Genomic DNA, 7731 nt, shown 5'->3' on the forward strand with positions numbered 1-7731 from the left:
TAGTGTTTGGGTGTAAACATGAAGATGGGCTCACCAGATTTTATTCTGAGTTACATCCAAAGAAAGGCAGGGAAGTCTGCAGCAGAAGAGAAACGCCAAAAGCCAAATCTCCTTGTCTGCGCTCTGTGCTTGGGCTGTGGCATCCCTGGGCAGTAGGTGGGTCCAAATTGTTATTAAACAGCATTATTTTGATATATCAGAGCTCGACATTTCCCAAACAAAATAAATAGGTAGGTAGTAAGATAGATAGATAGATAGATAGATAGATACATACATACATACATACATACATACATACATGGATACATACATACATACATATAGATGATACATACATACATACATACATGGATACATACATACATACATATAGATGATAGATAGATAGATAGATAGATAGATAGATAGATAGATAGATAGACAGACAGACAGACAGAAACATCACCACCAAAACACAGACAAAAAACTCCAATAGATTAAGAAAATAAGGCTTAGCTGCAAACTGATGGACTCTGAGCATCCTCTCAGCCTAGTGATGTCTGAGCTGGTGAGAGACCCTGGCAACTGTTCACCAGCAATTCCGTATTTTCTTTCTTCCTTGTGTGTTTTATAAGTGGTTTTTAACCAGGCCCCCTGAAAGTGTGTTATTGTTAGAAATTAAACCAAGAAACAAGGGATTGTAATTTAGTACCAGAAAGTTAATTCTGGAGCCCTCTGACCTTCGAGTGGTCACGTGGCTATTGATTTTCAATACCGTGAGGTGTTGTGCCACCCTAGACGTGGGGTTCAGTGGATTCCAAGCAGTTTCTCCCTTATCAGTTGAGTCCCTGAGTACTTGAGCATTAAGACGACAAATGTCCACAGTTAACGGCGTGTCACATGGCAGCCGGGTGGACGTGCCAAATTTCTAATGAAGTCAGGTTGTTGGCAAACACACCAGTCATCATATATCGAAGAAGGACTTCTTTTGTGTATTTCCAATACTCTCAAGTGCTCTGAAAGATAGCCCATTCCTTCCTCGTGCATGGGCCAGGCACCAAGGGAGGAGCATCCATCCACTGTCAAGACAAAAGCTATCAGAAGCAGAGTTTAAAGCAAACTGGAGCCGAGCTTCACAGATGTTAGAGACATTTTTTTCCAGTCGCACTCTGCAGGAATTACTCCAAATAGATACGAGGGCTCCAAGGCCCTCGAAGCTCCATCAGAGAGAGGAGGCTAGGGGTCATTTCTCACTACCAGCTCAGCTTAATCCCATTTCTCTCTCTATTGAAGGAAGAGAAAGAGCCAAAACCTTTACAGACCGAGCCAGGAACTGGATTCACTCAGCTGCCAGGAATGCCCCGGCCAGTCAATGGAGAGGTGCCCCAGGCCCTCAGGTAGTCTGACTGCCCTGCACCTCTTCCTTAACTCCCAATCGATAATAAACTACTGCTGCCATCTTGTATTGATTATTGAAAATGCTGTGTCCATGGGAAGAAAATGCCATTGCCTTTAAGTATCACCATTATAAGGAATTTAAAACCTGGATGGCTTTGTTTTAATAAAAATGTTTGTGATCAAATTGTTAAGCAACGGGAGAGAGGAGGGGTTGCAGTATGAAGAATTATTAAATCTCACACACACACACACACAAAATCAATGGTTGGTCTGGCCAGACAAGCATTTCTCAGGTAAGTCACGGAAAGTCAGACACCCATCACACGCTGGACTTTTTTTTTTCTTTTTTTTTTTTAACAGAAATGGCGAAATTTATAATGAAATTCAACAAGGAAACTGGAAAAACAGCCAAATTGGTGCAGCAAAGTGGTTAATAGGGTCATTAGCCTCCTCGCTGTATTTTTTTGGACACTGTGTGCCTGTACCGCGGTGCTCGACAGCAGATTGCGGGAACAGGCTGACAGTTAGGCGCTAGCTCAGCAGTGCCGGGTACAAACTGCCATCTTCCTGTGGATTTACAGCTGCCACTTCTGCTGCTTCAATTAGTTCTATAGCACACAGATGTTGCTTAAACGCTGCTGCTAATGATACCGCAATAAGCCTAAGATTCATGCCATATTTTGAGGCACGTAAATTTCTCAAGTGGCACAATTAAAGTGGAAATATTAGGTGGCGAGAACTTGGCAGTCTCGCCAACTTGGAAGGCGCACCCGCTATGCAATAATGGGTCAAAAATTCATTCAAGTTTTACTGCTGTTCCGAGTTTTAAAAGACTTTTCACAGTTGAATGCTAAGTAGTAAAAAGCAGGGCATTAGGAAATGAGAACGCAGTTCTGTTATTCAGAACTGACTTTTAATTTCAAATTGAAATCACATGCTCACTTTTCTGGATATGACAGATGGGATAAAAGGCGCAGGCTGGAGAGAGATCTTTGTCTTTAAGGACAGAGTGTCCTGAGTGGAGATGACTTGTGCCTGGGCCCTAGGTGAGGCTGAAGCCAAATGTAAGGTCTAGTATTTGACATCTGCTCTCCGACAGTGTCCCAAACTATAGGCTGGGGGAAATGTATTGGGGCACATGCGCATGTGTGTAGATCTACTAGGCCAGTCCCTCCTGCATATGCATGCACATTCGTGCACATATACACACGCGCACAGAGGCAAACTGTCATTCCTCCTACACATGTGTGCGTGTGTCCCTATATGACTCTATCTCCTGCACAAGCATACCTGTGCACAGTCATACATATGTAGACGCGCTGTCCACCTCTTAGACACACCCATGCACACCAGCGCGTGCAGACTGCCTCTTACACAGGTAAAAAAGGGAACGGCCAGTGGGACTTCTGAAAGGCTCTACTAGGATGTCTTGCCCTCATTTGTCATCCCCGGCACAGTCCCTTGCCTGTCACCAAATTTGCCTCTCCATGAAAAATCTCTCCTTCGGAGAAGAGCTTCCCCCTGACTGGTTGTCAAACATGCTTTTGATTTTCTCACATGCTGACTTAAAAGGCCAGCAGCCGGGCAACACCTCAGACGCCCACTGGCCTCTCTGCTCCTGGAATCTTTGTGCGGGGTGACGGCCCACCCCCACCCCATTTTAACTTATTGATTGGAGCTGTCAAGTAAGTGACTCCATTGCACTTAATCAGAATCATAGACTGTCATCCCAATTAGAATTCCTGACCATGCCCCTGAATTCTGTGTGACTGCCGAGAGAGTGGCATCAGAAGTGCCACCCGACTCGCTCTGGCCTGGCTCTTCTCACTCCTCCGCACCAGGAATGAAGACATGTGCTCCAGGCATCACGGCCAGGATGTTTTGCATATGTTTGTAAAGTGTGTAGCACCCCCTTAAACAGTGTACTTTATTCTGTGAGGTCTTCCCCAGGCAGACTCAGGACTGGGTAGGCGATGGATAAGTGGATACATTCCACAAGATTTCTCCCCAGCTCCCTCCTCTGCTGTGTACTGCCGGTCTCCCATCCTTCCTTCCTTCCTACCCTGCTCTCTCCTTGCCTCCCCTGCCCCTCGTTCTGTACCTGAACCGCTTGGATTATTTACAGCAAATCTAACAGATGTCACTATTGTCTTGTTCTGCAGCAAAAGGACGATGAGTTCCCGCTGACCCTGGTACAATGGATCTCACCGGAGCAAGATATGTATTTTATACGGGTGGTGAGAAGCCTACAAGTAATTGAGAGAGAGAAATGTCACTGTAGCATTTCTGTTGACACTGCACTCTGCAAGGAGAGAGCCCCGGCCTGGTGGTAGAGGTCCTGCATAGCTGAGCTGGGAACCAGGATGCTGTTCTTTAGAAAGGAGGAGGCAGTTTAAGTAAACCCACTTAGGTTTTCCAACTAATGGAATATTCCCAGGACTGCAGGGCCACAGAGAAGTCTGCAGGCTGCTTTCCGTTTGCTGGGATGCGTTTGCTGGGATGCGTGTGGACTCCGAGCCCAGCTGCTAACTTGGATCTGCTTTTCCAGCTCGCTTTATTGTCTTCCATAATGCTTAATGTACTGTTTGTATATGTTGTCCTTGCAGTATATTTTGATGAACTCTCGTATATTTTATTCATCTCTGGCTTTCTGGGAAGGCGAGCTCGCAGCAACACTGTGAATAATTATTTGCCACTATCAATCAAGTGTCTGCGTGGTTGGCGCCTCATGGGACAGCCTGGATCCTTACCGGGACATGTAACATTTGCTCTTTGGGGCCATTTCATTCTTTGTTCTGGGGTGTGTTGATGGGCTCTTCCAGCTGAACACTGGCTTTGGAGAGGACCATTCCCAGAGGAGGCGGCAGGCCTCACTGGAGCATGTGCCCTGACAGGAGAGCCGGCTGGAGCCCAGGACCCACCTGAGCTTAATAGTAAGGACACTGGGGCCGGAGAAGTGGCTCGGCTAATGGAACCCTTGCCACGTGAGCAAACATCAGGCCTGGAGTATGAGCTCCCACCATGCATGTAAAGCACAGGTATGTATGGTAGCCTGTATGGGAGATGGACTGGACACAGCAGAGTCCCCATAGCAAACTGGAGAGTTAGGACAGTGGAATCAGGGAGCTCCAAAGAGACCCCACCTCAATAATAAAGTGGGAAAATATTGGGGAAGGCACTCTGCCTCAGCCTGGGCCTCCACACGGACCACACATATTCTCCCACATGTGAACATCCTTATACATGTGTGTGAACCACACATGCACATTTGAAGAACAAAGTGAAGGTTTGGCAGTTCATCGTGGTAGGTGCGGTAGCTGCAAACTCCTTTGTTTATATGTTTCTCCGTATAAATGGAGATTCCACTGAGAGACTCATACTCGGGGGTCAGTACTAACGTGTTGCTTTCTATATCTTCCAGGACCCACACTGTAGATGTGCATACATAGTCCTAGGGGTACTAGAAACGGAGGCTTTAGATCTGTGATGCCCAGTCCCTGAGATCTGTCCCTGAGAGGGAGAGTATTCAGCAGGTACCTTGTAGAGCCACCATTGTACAAACTGGGACCAGCCTTCTGGTGGTTTCTTTCCCTCCTGCTGAGCATGTGTCCCAACTGAAACCTGCGTGCTCTTAGGTCCTACAGTATCCCGGGCTATGTTGTTTGCAAATGTTTGATAAACAGACAAATAGATATTGTTCTCTAATTCTGGCCATCAGCCTCAGGACAAATGCTCTCTGTGCTCAGCATTTCTAGCTCTGGAAATGAAGAACTCTCAGAATCGTATTTAAGGGAAGGCAGGTCCCTGATTAACCAAGTTCCCAGCTTGTCTTTGTGGTGTGTGTATATCATCAGTATGTCTGTCTGTTTGACAACACAGTGATGCTGGATCCAAGTTCAACTGGAGGGGATATGGAGGTCAAACAGGGTCTGGATGACAAAGGTGTCCTCTTCCTCTGGGGGCAGGTACTTAGCAGATGGGAAGTCAGCAGATACATTTAGGGCAAGGTGCAAACCTCAAAGCCGCCCACCCCTGGTACTAAATATTTATGCTGGACTGTGATGCTGGCTGATCGTCTGATGAGCCCAGGAAGCTGCCCTCGTGACAAAGTCAAGTGAAGATCGAGGGAAGAGAATCCAACACTTGAAGAAAAATTCATCAGGAACTATGTTTCAGAAGGAAAATAAGATGTGAGTGTATGTTGACTCTTGGCCTTGCATTCTGAAGGAGTGAGCTCCCTTCTTCCAAGGGTAAGTGACAACTAGAAGGTAAAGGCCCTCCACATGCAGGAAAATGGCCCTTCCCTCTTCTATCCAGCTGATATTGAAACTGTTTTCAGTGTTTTTAAAATGCAACTCCCATTTCATTTTTTTCTGTTTTAGAGCTGAAGAAAACAAAAAAAAAAAACAAACAACAACAACAACAACAACAACAAAAAAAAACAAATAAAGAACACTGCCTCTGACCTCCCAGCAAACCACTCCCTTAGTGGATCGCATCATCTTCAGGCCTGCTACACAGCTCCTCACTGCACACACAGACACACCTGCCACATCCCAGGACCTCTAGTGGGGACTGCCCTACAGCAGAGAGACTGAGGCTGGGTTTTCAAGCTCACCAGGACTGTGTATAGTATGAAAGGAGGCTTGACTCGGGCTTTTGGACTGCAAGTCTAGAAAGCTGTCACCAGCATTTGAGGGATTGAACTGGATCTTTTCAAAGGGACCTTAAATTTTGAAACCCGATGTGGCTGTCTTGGAGGCCATATTGCTGAAAGGTATCCAGGCCGGCTCTCAGCTGTGCTCTCAAGACTTCGCGTTCAGCAGAGACCCTGCAAGTACAGAACACAGCAGAGAAGCGGGATGGAATGGCTATCGAGGCTGAGAGCTAGATGTTGGTCTGCTCTGGAAGTTTTCTAGAGTCTGCTAGTTTGCGAGTCTAAAAAGATGGGATTCCGACTCTAGAAACAGAACACCCAGCCACAGACAACACAAGATCTGCTTTCCCACATAGTCCTTCAAGCCCTACCTCCCATCTTAAGCTTGATCTGATCCTGAGGAGTAAGTGACCTTAATTCAGACCAGAGACCTGGAGTCCTTAATAAAATTGGCTTTGCAAGATGTGTTCCCTCAAACTAGATAAGTACATGAAATTTGCCAGTGCTCTAAGCACAGAAAGCCCCCATGCAGGTGTGAGGAAGTTACCTAAGTGAGGCCATTCTGTTCTGCTGTTTATACGCAAGTGTGGTTTCCTTGGTAACTGATGAGATCATTGCTATGACATCTGTATTCATTGGCTCTAAGGCTCAGCTGCTGGAATGTCAGGAGACCAGTGGACTTTGTCCAGGGGATAGGCCAGAGAGATCCCTAAGCCCTTCTCCAGCTCATAAGGTCCCCAGTTCACTCACATGCCACCATATTCCTACACCAACCCTGCTCTCTGTCTAGGATCCATATATCCTGCTCCACCCCCCATCCCCGTGCTGCACTTCCATCTTCTAACAGTCTAATAGTCAAGTCTTGGGGTCGATAATTATATCTGCATCCCATTCGATTCCAGCTTCTAAGAATCAGTTCCAGCATCTGCCCAGCCTGTAGCCAGCAACAAGTGCCTCATGTACAAATAGGTCCTTGACAGGTATCTGCTGGAGCGACCCAGCAAAAATGGTGACATTTTCTCCCAACCTTTAAGACCCATTTTACGTATAGCATTTGATATGTATGGTGGTTTGAATATGCTTGGTCCATGGGAAATGGCTCTATTAGGAGGTATGTATGCATCTTGTTGGAGTAGGAGTGGCCTTATTGGAGGAAGTATGTCACTGTGGGAGTGGGCTTTGAGATCCTGTGCTCCAGCTCTGCCCAGTGAGGAAGGGAGCCTCCTGCTAGCTGCCTGCAGAGGACAGTTCCCTCCTGGAAGCCTCCAGATCAAGATGTGGAACTCACACTTCTTCCAGCACCATATCTGCCTGCAGGTTGCCATGCTCCCTGTCATGATAATAATGGGGTGTCAGGAGGACTGAACCTCTGAAACTGTAAGCCAGCCCCAATTAAATGATTCCCTTTATAAGAGCTGCCTTGGTCATAGTGTCTCTTCACATCAATGGAAACCCTAACTATGACAGGATGTTTCCGTTTGACAGTTTTCTACATTTAATCCATTTCCCCACTGACTCTCATTGTCATTAGAAAACTATTACTACCTGAAATGTAGTGAAAACACTTTTGAGTGAAGTTTAGACAAAAATCAGGCAACATAGTTGGGTTGACGCACACACTCAGGACTTCTGGCAGCTCTAAGCCTCTGCTCTCCACTCTCCTTCTGATCTTGCTGATCCTTCTCTTCTCTGCCAAA

The 7731-nt window shown here is 46.4% G+C and overlaps 1 long non-coding RNA gene across 1 annotated transcript; it reads left to right on the plus strand.

The window, feature by feature from the left end:
* Positions 1 to 427: 427 nt before the first annotated feature.
* On the plus strand, positions 428 to 6495 carry Gm30061. The gene is made up of 2 exons (XR_378585.3): positions 428 to 1376; positions 3540 to 6495. It is a non-coding gene; the product is annotated as a predicted gene, 30061 (long non-coding RNA).
* Positions 6496 to 7731: the final 1236 nt, after the last annotated feature.

This window comes from Mus musculus, chromosome 7, assembly GCF_000001635.26.
Source record: "Mus musculus strain C57BL/6J chromosome 7, GRCm38.p6 C57BL/6J".
In the NCBI taxonomy this organism is placed as follows: Eukaryota; Metazoa; Chordata; class Mammalia; order Rodentia; family Muridae; genus Mus; species Mus musculus.